This window comes from Geotrypetes seraphini, chromosome 2 (assembly GCF_902459505.1).
Source record: "Geotrypetes seraphini chromosome 2, aGeoSer1.1, whole genome shotgun sequence".
In the NCBI taxonomy this organism is placed as follows: Eukaryota; Metazoa; Chordata; class Amphibia; order Gymnophiona; family Dermophiidae; genus Geotrypetes; species Geotrypetes seraphini.
Genome location: NC_047085.1, coordinates 506978791 through 506995546, shown reverse-complemented (window position 1 = coordinate 506995546; position 16756 = coordinate 506978791). Strand labels below are relative to the sequence as shown.

The following is a 16756-nucleotide window of genomic DNA, read 5'->3' as shown; positions in this document are numbered from 1 at the left end:
GTCTCGGTTTTACACATAGTCAATTTTAAATGATTAGTGTCCATCCACTTTGATTACATCAAAACATCTTTCTAATCGTGAAATCGCGTCTTGCATTGAATTCTCGACCAGGACCAGGAATGGTCGTCGGCATAAAACTTATAGCTTATCTCAAGAGCCTGCACTTCTCGACCAGCGGCAACAGAAGGCTGCTCTCCTCCATAAGGGGAGCACGACTCAAGCAATTGGTGCTCGAGCTTACTAGGGCCCAAGTGATACTGGATCTGGTGCTCACCAATGGAGAAAGTGTCTCGGAGATCTCGGTAGGCGATAAGCTAGCCACCAGCGACCACAATATGATATGGTTCAACCTCAAAAAGGGTTTCTCCAGATCAAGCACGACAACAAAAGTACTCAACTTTCGAGGCACGGACTTTAAACGCATGGGAGATTTTGTCCATCAGGCACTGCAACACCAAGCGATGACCAATGATGTGGAGGATATGTGGTCAACCTTGAAATCTACCTTACACACAGCAACAAACCACTACATAAGATCAGTAAGTAAACGGAGAAGAAACAACAGACCTCAATGGTTCACCACAGAGATATCAGATCTAGTCAAAGACAAGAAGCGTGCATTCATATCCTACAAAAGCTCGGGGAAAAAGAGGCTAGAACAAAATATACGGCTAAGTCATCAGCTGTCAAACTGGCAGTCAAAGAGGCCAAGCTTCGAATAGAAGAAAACTTAGCAAAGAACTCAAAAAGGGGGACAAATCTTTCTTCAGGTATATTAGTGTCAGAAAAAGAAACACGGATGGGATAGTACGCCTCAGTAAACCTGATGGGAGTTATACAGAGTCAGACACAGATAAAGCCGAACTACTAAATGAGTACTTCTGCTCAGTCTTCACCTGCGAGGGTCCAGGGTCCAGCTCACAGTTGCAGGAGAAGCACAACTCGGGAGACCCGTTTCTGAACCACAAGTTTACACCCAGTGACGTCTACAGCGAGCTATCAAAACTCAAGGTGAACAAGGCTATGGGACCGGACAATCTGCACCCCAGGGTGCTCAGAGAGCTGTGTGATGTCCTAGCGGAACCATTAGCCATACTCTTCAACCTCTCCCTGAGTACGGGAAAAGTCCCTTTGGACTAGAAAACAGCTAACGTCATTCCTCTACACAAAAACGGTTGCAGGGCAGAGGCTGAGAATTACAGACCGGTGAGTCTCCCTTCAATTGTGAGTAAGCTCATGGAAACACTAATCAAACGTGAATTAGACACTTTCCTGAACGAGGAGAATCTACGCAACCCCCACCAACACGGTTTCACCAAGGGTAGGTCATCCCAATCCAATCTTATCAGCTTCTTTGACTGGGTAACTAGAAAGCTGGACCAAGGAGAGTCCCTGGACGTCGTGTATTTGGACTTCAGTAAAACGTTCGACAGCGTCCCCCACCGTAGATTATTGAACAAAATGAAATCGATGGGATTAGGTGCAACACTAACTCAATGGGTCACTGACTGGCTAAGTGGTAGACTTCAGAGAGAGTTGGTTAACGGTGCCCTCTCTAAAACGTCGAGGGTGTCCAGTGGAGTGCCGCAGGGTTCGGTCCTGGGACCGATCCTTTTCAATATATTCATAGGAGACCTGGCCCAGGGGCTTCAAGGTAAGATAGCATTGTTTGCCGACGACACCAAACTATGTAACACTGTAAGTAGAAATGATTTGTCCGACAGCATGAAGTAAGACCTGCTTTTACTGGAACATTGGTCCACGACCTGGCAGCTGGGCTTCAACGCGAAAAAATGCAAGGTCATGCACCTTGGCAACGATAATCCGTGCAGAACATACACACTGAACGGCGAGACCTTGGCTAGGACGGCAGCAGAGCGGGACTTAGGGGTGGTCATTAGTAAAGACATGAAAACAGCCATCCAAGTGGAAAAGGCTACATCCAAGGCTAGACAAATGCTGGGTTGTATCCATATCCTTTGTTAGCCGGAAGCCGGAGGTCATAATGCCATTGTACAGAACCATGGTGAGACCTCATCTGGAGAACTGTGTGCAATTCTGGAGGCCACACTACCGTAAGGACGTACTGAGAGTTGAGTCGGTTCAGCGCATGGCCACTAGGATGATCTTGGGGCTTAAGGATTTCTCAAACGAGGACAGGCTGCACAGATTGCGGCTATACTCTCTCGAAGAGTGTAGGGAAAGGGGAGACATGGTTGAGACATTTAAGTACATCACTGGCTGCATAGAGGTGGAAGACAACATTTTCTCTTTCAGGGGTCTGTCAGCCACGAGAGGACATCCGCTGAGAATCAGGGGCGGGAAATTTCATGGGGATACCAGGAAGTACTTCTTCACAGAAAGAGTGGTAGACCATTGGAACAAACTCCCAGAGCAGGTGATCGCGGCCAGCAGCATACAAGATTTTAAGAATAAATGGGATGCCCACGTCAGATCTTTACGAGGGCAGTGTAGAGGTGATACCACCTGTGAGCGACCCCTTAGGAGGTTTTAGGGGAGGGTTAATGGAGTGGGCAGACTTGATGGGCTATGGCCCTTTTCTGCCGTCATCTTCTATGTTTCTAATGGGAGCAGATAAATATTAAACAATATAGCCGATAATGCCGATCCCTGAGGTACTCCACAGGTCACCAGTGCCCATTCCAACTCCACACAAAACATTCTCCCTGACAAATAGGATGCAAACCACTGTAATACAGTACCTCTAATGCCCAATACCGGTAATCTCCGTAAAAGAATCTGATGCGCAATTATGTCGAAAGCAGTGGAGACATCCAGGAAAACTATAAAAAATGATTTACCCTGATCAAGCCCCCTGTAGATCACATCTAAGGTTGAAATCAATAATAATTCTGTTGAACGATGTATCTGCAATCCAAATTGACCATTATCCAAAAGGTTTGACTTCTCCAAGAAATCCTGAAGTTGGTGAAGCAAAATCTTTTCAAGCACTTTTGATAAAAAGGGTAAAGATGAAATCAGACAAAAATGTTGCAACAGGCTACCATCTACTCTATCCTTCAAGAGTGGCCAAACCACCGCTCCTTTAGTGACTTAGACACAATGCCTTTCTGCGGAAACTTCGTCACTAATTTCAATAAATAGCTTCACTGATTGTTGAAAAAACCCCAACCGGACAAGGGTCTAAAGGGCATGCTGTCTTATTCAGCTGTTAAATAATATGTATCGATTGTCTCTCAGAGTCGAACTCAGACCATCGTTCAGCAAGTGATCCTCTCTCAAAGGTGGCGTCTTATCTCTAAACTCTGCAGCTATTTTACTCACTTTATCAATGAAAAATGTCAAAAAGTCAGTTTCAGCTATTCTGGTCTCATCATTCTAATAAGATTGTATAAATCTGGATCCTATCTTTCTGTTGAGTGGGAAGGGGGGTTTGGGGGGGAGGGGCAGGGTGGTTGTTTGGGAGTCTTTTTGAAGAAACAACAATGGGACTTCCACATAGTGTTTATATTGTTGATGTATTCTTTTGTTTTTCTTGTTTTCTTTTTATTTTATAATATGATGGGTTGTGGGATTGGGGTATAATAGTGAAATGTTTACTTTGTATGCTATATTGAGTGGCTGTAGTATTCTTCAGTGGTGTACTTGTGGTGATTATATTGTTTTGTATTCATTATAAAATTCTAATAAAAATTAAAAAACAAAAAAAAGATTGCATAAATCTGAACCTGGCTAGTAGCTTGGGTGGACCCTTTCCCTAGACATGTTACAGATGCTTATTATACCCAATTAATTACTGCTACACTCCCCTCATCGCTCCCACCACCATTCAAGTTCTGTGGGGCACAGTAGAGAAGTAAGTGGGGGGGGGGGCGTACCACCCTAGGTGCTGTCTTGATGGGGGCACCGGCACCTCTCTGCCCCACATCTTTCTTTAAAATCTTCACCAGCCCGAGCAACTACTCTAGCCTACTGCTCGCGCCAGCCTGGCTCCCTCTGAAATCACTTCCGGGTTGCGGGACCAGGAATTGACATCAGAGGTCAAGCCAATGGCAGCATGAGCAGTCGGCCGGAGAAGCTGCTCGTGCTGGTGAAGATTTAAAGATACAAAAGAGAGGGATGGGAGTGGGGAAGGAAAGAGGGGAGCGGAGAGGAAAGCAAAGGGGACACAGTTTGAGCAACTTTGGACTACATACTTGGAAGCTGAGAGGTCTATGGGTGCCATCTGATGATCATCTCTGGAGTGCGACCTGTTTTTGATATGCGTGTGTGTGTATATAGGCTGGTTAATGTGTCCCTTCGTTACGTTAACAAAGCTCCTACCCAGACAAGTCCCTCTCACCGGGCCATATCTTTCTTGACTTCCGATTCCCAATTCCCAACTTTCCTAGGACTCTTTGCTTGGCCTACTCAAATCTACTCGTTATACCCTCATTCTGCAACATCAATGACTGTATACGGTCACGAATCTTCAATGTAACGGCCCTACTCTTTGGAACACACTTCCCTCAACTTTTTCACTGAAGAATCAAAGATTAGATTCAAACGAGGTCTCGACATCTTCTTATCTGAGGATGCCTTTGACCAAAAACATGCCTCTATGCTGCCTACTGAAAACCAAGTCCTGTTGCCAAGTAATCTAAAATGCATTCTACTCTTTTCTATCCCCAGATATATTTTCTTCCAATTTTCTGAGTGATTTTAAAGTTCTATTATAAACTGCTCAGAAAGGTCTCTCACTGGGTGATATATCAAAACTTATTAAACTTGAAACTTGATTTCCAGCAGTACTTATCCTGCTAGTGCCACTAAAAATATGGACATACTACCTCAGCATTATCTGGTTATGGCAGGAATAGTCCAGGCTGAGTGGAACTGGGATTTACCAGCAATATTCAGAAGAGATCTGGGTGACCACCTACTGACAGCAAAAAGGCTCTGCTAACATTATCCTGGTCGTGATCTGGGATCTGTATGGAATATTGATATGGAAAGGTTTACTGAGCATAATAAGATTAACTTTGTATAAGTCAATTAAGTGAAGAAAGGGCATCTAAGTCACACTGAGGAAAAAGAGGCAAATATTACGCTAAGTGATGTATTAAAGTGACACATTTAGGTCTTCGCATTTATGCCAGCCAGCTGGACATCCAGAGACCCTGCTGTTTCCCAAGCTTCTGCACACAGAGACCCAGTCACAACCCAGGATCTGGCACCACAAAACACACCTTCCTTCTGACTCCCTCACAACACGGTTTTGAGCTTCAAGATTTCTGACATGTGAAGTTAAAGATAAACTCCTTCCCTCCACCTTTCCAGAGCTTACATTGTATGGCCCATAGGTTAAGCCTTCCCTTATAGGTCAAGTGACTGATCCTTATCTATAAAGGGGCAGAACCCCCAGTGCTTTCCCTACAAAAGGTGTCTATAGAAGGCAATCAGAAATCAGTATAACAGGAACTGTACTGAATTGGTTTGCCGACTTCCTACAAAATCGTGAATATATAGTCCAAAGGCAAGAATCATACTCCAACCCTTGGAAGGCGTTCTGTGGCATCCCACAAGCTCCCCATTATCCCCAATCCTATTCAATTTATTCATGAGCTCGCTGGGTCACATCAAAATTGAAGATGAAACGGTACTGTTGTATGCCGACAACATCCTCCTCCTCATTCCCATAACCATCCTAATATTGCCAAAAAAATCTCAAACAATATAGATAAATTTCAAACCTGGACAACGAACAACAAGCTGAAACTGAACGCCACTAAGACCAAAGCCATTGGTTTCCGCACCGCACAACAGAATGTCATACCTAAACTCACTCTTCCAATGGAACCACAAATATCTAACCTTCGGAAAATATCTAACCTTTGGAAAAAGACCATCTATACTATGCGTCAACTGCGACTCACAAGATCATACTTTCACCCACACCACTTGGCTCTGATCGTTCAGATAATGGTCCTTGCTCAATTGGACTATTGCAAATCTGCCTACTTGGCATCAACACCTTTTTCATCCACAAACTACAACTCATCCAGAACACAGCAGTTAGACTAATCTACAAATTAAAGAAATTTGACTCAATCACAACCTTCATCACGCAATTACATTGGCTTCCAATAACATCTTGAATAATTTTCAAATCGTCTTGTATCCTACACCAGATTCCATACGGAAACTCAGCAGCCCCTCACATCCAATTATTCTCTAATGTTTGGTCAACTTCAAAAAGAATCCTTAACAGAATCCAACTAAATCTACCATTCACAAAAAACCTCCACTACGAGCAAATTTTCAACTCTATGCTAACTTATCTGGGTGTAAAAACCTGGAAAGACCTACCGGAAGTTATTAGGACAGAGACAAACTGCACTACATTCAGAAAAAAACTGAAGACTCACCTCTTTGACAACTAACTGTCTTAGTTTCTGTATAACTCCCCCCTACTTCTGGGTCCCCTCTCTTATTTCTCCATACCCCCCTTCCCTACAACTTTCCCCCTTCCTCCTTGTTCTGTCGCCTTGAGCCTGTATAAGTATGTGCGACGCACAAATGGAAGTTTAGATTAGATTAGACATATTTACCCCGGTCCCTCTTATTACTCTACTCACCTGGGGAGCTGCTTTTCCCAATTTCTCTTTCCTCTGATCCAGGCTCACCCCTGATGTACGGCTCTTCCCCTCGTTCGATGTGGGATATAATCTTAGGGGTGACGGTTAGAGAACCTGCTGCTGGGGTAAGAAAATTGCATTCAATTAATTTTCTCAAAATGATTATACCTCATAAAAAGTAACATCTTTAATCCCACTCTAAATAGTTCAATGTATTATCACCTCATTTCAATATATGCAAACTTCTTCAACACTTATACAACATGCAGGTCTCCTTGTTCACACCAGAACATCTAGAATAAGGTAAAACAAACTCTCTGAGAATACTCAGACTGATATGAGCATAGAGAAAGGGCAGGAAGCTAAAATCATTTTCCCACATCCTTCTCCAAAGAAATCTTTCCAGCAAAGAATCAGAATTTCAGAGATTATCTTCAACTAGTGCAGTAAGGATTACTTTTCCATTTTAATTAGGTTATTTCTTGGCATCTTTTTGCAGCCTGTATCCTATCAATACTGTAGATGAGACTTTCGTCAGATACAAAGTGAAAAATCACCACTAATCGGAACCTGAGATGTGAATAGTCTGCTAGTGTGGAAAATACCAGAATCTACCGTATCTTTGTCCTGGGCTCCTGTCTGCCTCTATAACCTGTGGATGCTTCAGAGATTTTTAATACGAGGTGCTATCCAAAAGTTTGGGGAATGTGAATAGCATGAGCAAACTGGACATACTATGCCCTTCCGCCGCTAGAGGTGTCTAGCAGTATGCTTTCTTAATCAGTCTCCAGTAAAGCTAGCAGAACCTAATGTCAGAGTGTCTAAAGCTGAGTTTTCTGTTATTAATATAGACTCACAGGTGCGATTGCAATGAAAGATTAGGTTCTTACCTTTGCTAATCTTCTTTCTTGTAAATCCACACTTTATTCCTGGACAAGTGGTTTTGTTTATCCATACTCACCAGACAACTTATAGGAAGCCTCAATTATTCAGTCTTCAGCCCCTCCCCTGCACTGATGAAAGGGGCACTAGAAACCCCAAGGCAAAGTGCTAAACATAGTCAGATGGCATTCTTCAAAAGGCTGGTCAGAAATTCAGCTTACCAGTACTGGTCAAGGCAGATGATTGGTGAATCAGCAATGTCCTGGGCAGGCTCCAGGAATAAAGTGTAGGATTTACAAGAAAGAAGATTAGTAAAGGTAAGAACCTAATCTTTCGTTCTTGTAAAATCCCACTTTATTCCTGGACAAGCAGGTTGTAACAGCGCAGTCCCATAAAATCAGGGTGGGACTGATGAGACCGCTGCCAAAACAGAAGAACCAAAAACAGCATCCTGCTTGGCTGCCACATCAATCCTATAAAGGTTTGCAGCGAAGACCAGGTAACAGTCCGCAATATCCTCCAAAGAAATCACCTGATGATTCAGTAAAAGACGAGGACGTGCCTCTAGTAGAATAAGCCTGCACAGAAAGAGGGGGCTTCTTGCCGGCTGCAATGTAGGCAGAAGAAATAGCTCTACAAATCCATCTATAAATAATAGCCTTAGACGCCGACCTGCCCCTGCAGGCCAGACCCACCACAGCAAACAAATATTTGGAGACCCAAATAATTTGTGACCTCCAGGTAGCCTAACAAAACCCTGTGCACGTCCAGGGACTGCAACACCCGGTCCTGCTCCTGAGACCCAGAGGAGGTAAAAGATGGGAGCCACACCTCCTGGTTGATGTGAAAGGCTGAATCCACCTTCGGAAGAAACGAGGGAACAGTGTGCAGAAACACACCAGAATCCATGTTCTTAAGAAAAGGATCATGGCATAGATTGAGCCTGAAGTTCAAACACCTGGCGATCTGAAGTAATGGCCACCAGTAAAACTGTCTTGATGGCAAGATACATCAGGGAGGAATGGTCTAGGGCAGGGGTTGGCAACTCTGGTTCTCGAGGGTCGGAATCCAGTCGGCTTTTCAGGATTGAAAGCAGTGCATGCAAATAAATCTCATGCATATTCATTGGGGAAATCATGAAAACCAGCCTCGATTCCGTCCCTCAAGGACCGAGGCTCAAAGGGTGGACGCGTTAGAGACCGAAGGGCCAGGTTGAGATTTCAGGTCGGACAGAGCAAACAAAGCAGAGGCTACAGCCACAGTGCACCACGCAAAAAAATCCAGCAGTCTGAGGTAAAGGCCTGCCATTCCACTAGAAATTCTGAAAACTGACGCCCGATCCTTGGGGGTTCAGCCTGGTGTCAGAATTGCTTCTTGGAAGGCACTGCGGGACAACTCCCTGATGGCTTATGATGACGGGAACCCCTGAATCTCTGACTGCCTACTGGGGCAGAGCACTGCCCTGTGGACCCCCAAAGTACTGACATGAGTATCTGGGGTGACAAAAGCTAGAGCGCCCCGAACCCTAGAAGACAGGGGTCAATTATCTAGCAAGGCCTTGGGCTTATGATTCTGCACACTTGCCATCAGGTCATCCACACCTTTGCCAAACAGCAGTTGTCATCTGAAGGGTAACCTTCTCAGGGTCACCTCAGAAGAGGAATCCCTGAACTAACGATTTTCCTGCCCAATTGGGTGGGTTTTTTTCCAAGCATCCTGGTGGGTTTATTTTATAGCCTCTTCACCCTCTTTGCCCTCTCCTAACCACACTGGTCCTGTGGTGTAAACAAAATAAGCAAACAAAAAATATATTTCCTCTCTATTAAATCCTAGCTCATGTTTGCGGTCCAACACCAGCTCTAGAAGGATACACATTTCAAATATGACATATTGTAATCACAAAACAAAAATAAAATTATTTTCCAACCTTTTGTTGTCTGGTCATTTTTTAAATCTTGTTGGTCCCATGTTGCTCTGGTTGTCTTCTGATTAGGCTCTCCTCCTTTCTCCGTGCTAACCATCCATCTTCCATCAATGTCCTCCCCTTCTGTTTCCCTTTCCGGCCCCGGAGGTCTGGCATCTTTCCTTTGGTTCATCTCCATCACCCCGCAGCTGCAGCGATGGACCCCACCATCCACAGGTGCACCATCTCTCCTTTTCTCATCTACCCTTTCATCCAGCATCTCTCTTCTGTGTCCCTATTCTCCTCTCCAGTACTGTCCCCCTTGTGTCCTTGTTCCTATGCTCCTTCCATGCCCAGCCTCTTATCTCTCCCCATATCCAGCTTCTTCTTTCTCTCTTCCTTACCTCCTGTATCCCCGTCTTCAGGTACAGGCTATCTCCTACTATCTCTCCTGCCATCCTGCACCCTGCCCACCTACTTTGGAGCAGAATCTGTCCCTCTTGTACCCTTCCCCTTGTGGTCTTGCATTTCTCTCTCCCTCTCTCCCCATTAGTCCAGCACCTCTTCTCTGCTTTCCTCCCCATCTTTTTGGTTTGGTTTCTTTCTTCCCTTCCCTTCACCCCACCCCAGCTCTGGCATCTCCCCTCCCTTCTTTTACTCCTTCCTCATCCTCCCTCTGCTCAGGCCTGCCACCCCTCCGCCAAAGGAACTCTTTCTCCTCTTCCCTCTGCACAGGCCTGCCTCTCTGCCCTGAAGGCTTGCTCGCCGCCGCGAAAACCTGTTCCCCCCACGAAGGCCTGCTCCCCCCCACGAAGGCACTTTCTCTCTTCCTCCCAACCGCGAAGGCCTGCTCCCTCCATGAAGGCCTGCTCCCCTCTGCCACGAAGGCACTCTTTTCCTCCTATCCACCGCAAATGCCAGCTCCTCCCCCGAAGGCCTGCTCCCCCCTGCCTAAGGCACTCTTTTCCTCCTCTCCGCCGCGAACGAACACCTGCTCCCCCTGAAGCCTGCACCTTCCCTGCTCTTACCTCCTTAACGCTAATAGAGCAGCCTGCAGGCTCGTTGGTGTTTAAGCAATCCCTGCAGCTGCCTGTGGTTCTCAGCGGCAAGTGCTCTCTGCCGCAATCCTGCCCCTGACATCAAAGCAGGGGCAGGATCGCGGCAGAGAGAATGTGCTGCTGAGGATCATGGGCAGCTGCAGGGATCTCTAAAACACTAGCGAGCCTGCAGGCTGCCCTATTAGCCTACAGGAGGTAAGAGTGGGGAAGCTGGTGGAGGCAAGAGCAGGGAAGCTGGGGGAGGTAAGAGTGGAGAAACTGGGGAAGGCAAGAGCAGAAAAACTGGGGGAGGCCTTTCTGACTGACCCTCCCCCCTCAAGCAGGAGCCGCAGTGGATGGCCAGCAAAAGGCAGCTCTGCAGCTCCTGCTTTATGAAGACACGGCGGAAGGGTCGGCCATTGAATCGGGAGGCTGATTTTCTTTTAAATTAAATCGATTTGAATCGTGAATCGGGCAGCACTACACCGGGCCACTGCCGGCTCCAAAACATCCTATGCACCAAAATGGAGTAGGCGGAGAGCTTAATGAAGACCTTGAAGATTTTGTACAGAGCATATAATCCACACCAGAGGTGAGAAAAACAAGATCCTGGATCACAATAGTATCTGGATCATGGAGGAGCTTAGTATGACATGCTCTGGCCACAAAAGAAGAGGCCACTCTTGAGTCGGATAGACGCTTAAGGATAAAATCTACCCTGCAGTCCTGGACAGAGAAGTGTGCTTACTGACTTGTGCCACCAAGGAACCAACCTTCGGGGACGCAAAACGTGAGTTGAAGGTGGATAAAGTCTGGACATGGTCCTAGCACAGTTCAGGGACTCTCCGACACTTTCCAGATGCCTGTGAGCATCTCGACAATATCAGGATGGTCCGGAAAAGAAACAGTCTGCGGCTTCTCGTCACTCATGAGAGAACAGGACGCCACAGCAGACTAGTCACAGGCCAACTTCAATTCCTGAACAGATTCCAAGATTAGATCAACCAGGTGTGTGGGCACACTGCAGGATCCTCCCTGAGACCCTGGAGACCACTAGGATCCTGATCACAGCTATCTGCGAGAGAGACAATGTCCTCCGTGGAAGAAATACCAGCCTGCATCGGTAAAGACATGGTCAGAGTATCATAGGCATCCGCGCCAAAACAGAGCAATTGATGGAGAAGCCATGGGAAGACCAGGCTTTAGACCTATATCCTGCAACAGAGGGATTCACACAGGCGGCACAAACACTGGCAATGGAGCAGAAGGCATCTCTTTCTTGTCTGGAATGGCATCAGAACCCCTTTGAGGGGTTGAGGGAACATTGGCTGATGAAATTTCATCCCCCTTCCACATCGCACCTGAACACGGTCTCTCACCGGACAGACATCCGTCGCAAATAAGGCCTGAATTTGAAGTACCCTGCCCTGGGGAGTCCATCTGAGTGGTTACCTTGCCAAAACTAAGCTTATAAAGGCATAAAAATATCTTTAAATTCAAATCTGGAGAAAAATCCAAGCAGTAATTTAAGTTTTTTAGGGGTGTGGGTACTAGGTCTTACTCCAAAACTGTTCAAAACCCACTTTTGGAGACCTCCAAAATCTCTGAATCAGGCTGTACTCGCTGTGTGCCCTGAGAAATTTAACTTTTCCTTTCTCTTCACCTGTTTCCACTCTTCATACTACCCCCGGTTTCTCATCTTAAAATTCAGAAAAAAACTGATAACATTTCTGTGCCATAAACCGTCAGGATCATCCACGCAACAACATCCTCATACTGTACAACTGACTATATCAAGAACTGGCATTGTATTTAATAACTGAGTGTATTGTATATCTTGTATAACTCTATACAGTATGTAATTGCTAACACCGGCAGAAAAGAGCAAGGCCCCTTGTTATGACATGAGCATTCGTGTCTTGTTTAGCAGATTTTAACTGACCAGTATAAGCTCCCTATGTTCTACATGGTCTCTTTACATTGTAAATCACCTTAAACCTATATATACATAGTGCTGTCCCTAAATTAAAGATTCAATTAGATCTGTTGCTTCACAGCTGCAATTTTAGCCATCCATGAGATCTGCAGTTTCCTCAACACTCCCTCCTAAAAGGGGAACTTGTTCCTTCTCAGCTCTAGCTTCTACAAGATAATAACCTGCAATATTTAGTTGGTCTTCTCGGTCTGTGCCCCGTTTCCCATTCTTGAACCCGTTTTAACTACTGAAGACCAATACTTGCAGGCTTTACTACATGTTCACTACAAATGATAAAAATCCCCATTACCTTTGTAGTCCTTCCAACATCTTTCATCTGCCCTCTGATACAGCTTCAGAAATGGTAACATAAGTTCTCTAGAGTATCTTATAGTCCATTTCTTCATCCCTTTATCCCATCTTCCCTTTCCATGATTTCCTCAATTTTAGTGGCTTTCTAAACATGTCACTCTTTATATAATACTCACTTGTAAAGAGAGGATACAAAGTAGCAGTTTCAGACCATACTGTTCCCTCAAGTTCCAAATTTCCTTGGAGTTCCCTTGTCTGTATTCATTTGACCACTTTGCTTCCCAACTGTTAAACTCCCTAAACATAATCCCAAGCACAAATTTTGGATTACGTCTAATGGTCATCAATCCAGAATAGCAGTTGTCATCTAACAGTGCATCCCCCACTTTGTCCCAGAAATCTAGCGTTAATTGGGTGACTGGCTTCCTACTTTCACTCCTCTGTAAGGGGCGAGCAGCCCACAAATTTACTCTAAAGCAGAGTGTCTCAAACTTAAACCCTTTGCAGGGCCACATTTTGGATTTGTAGGTACTTGGAGGGCCTCAGAAAAAAAAAATAGTTAATGTCTTATTAAAGAAATGACAATTTTGCATGAGGTAAAACTCTATAGTTTAAAAATCTTTCCATTTGGCTATTGTAATAATAATATTGTAATTTATAGCTAAAGAGTTGTATGATCAAGAAACTGTTTTATTTTACTTTTGTGATTATGATAAACATACCGAGGGCCTCGAAATAGTACCTGGCAGGCCGCGAGTTTGAGACCACTGCTCTAAAGCAACTTCTACTACCATTTCCTGTTATAATTAGACACTGAACTTTTTCTCACCTTCCGTGCAACATGCTACCACTGCCCAGTTATAGCCCTCAACATGAAGGACAACAAGATCTCATGGTCTCATTTGTTTTCATCACATGAGAGAAACATAATCAAAATTATCCTTATAATGATGGCCCACTACTGCTAATAAACATGTGATTTTTATCTCTTACCTAAAGAGATCAGGGTCTGATAATTCTCCTTCATCACCTTCCTGTAGAGCTCCTTCTGCTCTTCATCTAAATACTCCCACTCCTCCTGGGAGAAAGAGACAGCGACCTCCTCAAATGTCACCTGCATCTGAAATAAATACAAATCAGAAACACACTCAGCACTTTCAGAAAGAGGCCTCCCAGGGCTGGCGGAAAATATGCCGGGTATACATAATTTGCAATTACATAACACAGAGTCCCAGAACAGGGTTCTATTTCAGAAGACCTCCCAGTGCTGGGGCTGAACATGACAGAAGAAGATATTTGTAACACAACCCCAGAGGAGGGTTAGATTTCAGGAGAGCTCTCGCTAGAAGTCACCTGACTATGGCGGTATAGAAAAATAAAGTTATTATTATTATTATTAGGGCAGAGGAAGAGATTTCTCTGTGTATATAATTTGCAGCCACATAATTGACAGTCCCAAAGCAGGACTATAGCAGGAAAAACCAGTTACAGCCAAAATCTCCCTTTGAGACTCCTGATCTCTCTTCTTCCCCTCAGGAGGGTCCCAAAGTTATTTTCCTCAGCCCCAGGACTGACTCTGCAACATCCCAGGGCAGAAGGAGTTGGGGGAGTCTCCCACCTGGGCAGAAGTTCCTGCAGGCATTTTGCTCTCTGCTTTTGTAGTTTTCAGGATTAGAAATTAATGTGGGGCTCTTTCTCTGGTCGAGGGTTTATTTCTTGCAGTGTCGGAAGAAGGAACAAAGGACAGGAAGTGACATTTAGGGCTCTGAGACTCGTGTCTTGTTGGGCGCAGGCTGATGAGGTCACAAAGGGGAGGCGGGGCTTCACACTGATCGAGAGACGCGAGTACTGTACAACACCCAGTGCAGGAAGCATTTCATGGCAGATGGGGGCGGGGCGTTCTCTTTCGTGCGTCACAAGGAAAGCTCATTTGAATACGAAGGCGTTTGCAGAGAAGTTTCTGTGCCACTGAGGCTGCTTTAAGAGTCTTACTGGGAGGGAATCCTTTGCAGCATCCGGGTCCTGGTGTTTTCTACTCGGCTCCACCCCTTTCAGTGCTGATTGGTCAGAAAAGAGCTGGTGTAGTTAAAGGGTTCCACCCACTAACACTGAGAGGGGGGAGGAGTTTTATCTCATTCTGGCTCTTATTGGTCAGAATAATTCTGAGGCAGGGAGAGGAGGAGTTAAAGGAGGGAGGGGAAGTCAGAGAATGTCAGGGGACGGAAAATTTGTTCCCATCTCCATCCGTGCAAGCTCAGGCCCTGTAAACCATCTGATTCCATCCCCACAATCCTCAAATAGTTTCATACCGAACTTATTTTATTAAAGTATAAAAAGAAACAATATCTTTATGGAGAAAATGCGGTATATAAACTTAAGGCTTAGCTTAGTTTAATATTCTGTACAATCAGAGTTCTGACTGCTGAACTAGAGGAGATCTTGAGTTGGCAGGGCTTTGTTTATAAATGTTAATCAACACAGCTACAATACTATTTTATCCTAAAGCAAAAAAATAAAAATAATTTTTTTTTCTTCCTTTTGTTGTCTGGTTTCTGCTTTCCTCCTCTTCTTGCCATTCACTGTCTGCATTCTCTTTGCCTCTTCCATATGGCATCTGCTGTACCAGAAAGTCTGCCTCTCCCTTCCATCTCTCACTCCCTCTCCCAGATGCTTTTTAGCATGTTTATGTTTATTCAAATTTGATATACTGCTGAATCGTACAGAAATCTCAGCGGTTTACATATTTTTTACATGTATTTCAATAATTTTCCCTATCTCTCTTCAACTTTCTTCCCTTCAGATCTGGAGAAGATGCGGTATATAAACCTAAGGCTTAGTTTAGTTTAGCTTCGTCGGGATCCAGCCCTGAGAGAGGCACGCGTGCACCGCGCCGCCCCTCCCCCGAACCTGCGGGGTAACTTGATTAAATCGCCGCCTGAGCCCAGCCACTTCGTCGGGATCCAGCCCTGAGAGAGGCACGCGTGCACCGCGCCGCCCCTCCCCCGAACCTGCGGGGTAACTTGACTAAATCGCTGCCTGAACCCAGCCACTACATTGGGATCCAGCCCTGAGAGAGGCACGCGTGCACCGCGCCGCCCCTCCCCCGAACCTGCGGGGTAACTTGACTAAATCGCTGCCTGAACCCAGCCACTACATTGGGATCCAGCCCTGAGAGAGGCACGTGTGCATCGCGCCGCCCCTCCCCCGAACCTGCGGGGTAACTTGATTAAATCGCCGCCTGAGCCCAGCCACTTCGTCGGGATCCAGCCCTGAGAGAGGCACGTGTGCACCGCACCGCCCCTCCCCCGAACCTGCGGGGTAACTTGATTAAATCACCGCCTGAGCCCAGCCACTTCGTCGGGATCCAGCCCTGAGAGAGGCACGCGTGCACCGCGCCGCCCCTCCCCCGAACCTGCAGGGTAACTTGATTGGATCGCCGCCTGGGCCCAGCTACTTCGTCGGGATCCAACACTGAGAGAGGCACGCGTGCACCGTGCCGCCCCTCCCCCGAACCTGCGGGGTAACTTGAATAAATCGCCGCCTGAGCGGCGATTAAATCGATTTCTTCGCCCACTTGAGGGCCACAGAAAGTTTTGCCACTCAGATCAAACTCTTACCTGCTCCTGCCTTTAATATCATTTAAACATAACATCCATATTGTCCAACTGCTATACTGTTCATGGTCTCTTATAACCCACTGCTTGTATCCCTATCTAGCTCATAATCTTAACTTGTTCATCTGCCCACAGTACCTCTCTCCCCACCGCTCACAAACACCTTACCCATCCCTACTATCTCATACCAACCCAACCACTACTCAATCATCTGTCTCTCCTCCCACCCTACATCTCCAGTCTGCCCTTCCCCCTCTCCCAGTTTTCCCCCCTAGCTACCTCACCTGTCAATAAACATGTCCAGCCCTACCCACAAGCTCACCGCCCTTCTCCTTCTCTACCTCCTTACTACAAGAAGCTGGATCCCCAAAGCTTCAGCCTTCGAACCCATACCTATCTACACTGCTTGGACTAGAATTCCGGGACACGATAAA

General features: G+C 45.8%; 1 pseudogene; it reads right to left on the bottom strand.

Moving 5' to 3' along the window:
• Nucleotides 1-13757, bottom strand: part of LOC117354966 — an 81069-nt pseudogene extending 67312 nt beyond the window's left edge.
• Between the last annotated feature and the right edge of the window lie 2999 nt (nucleotides 13758-16756).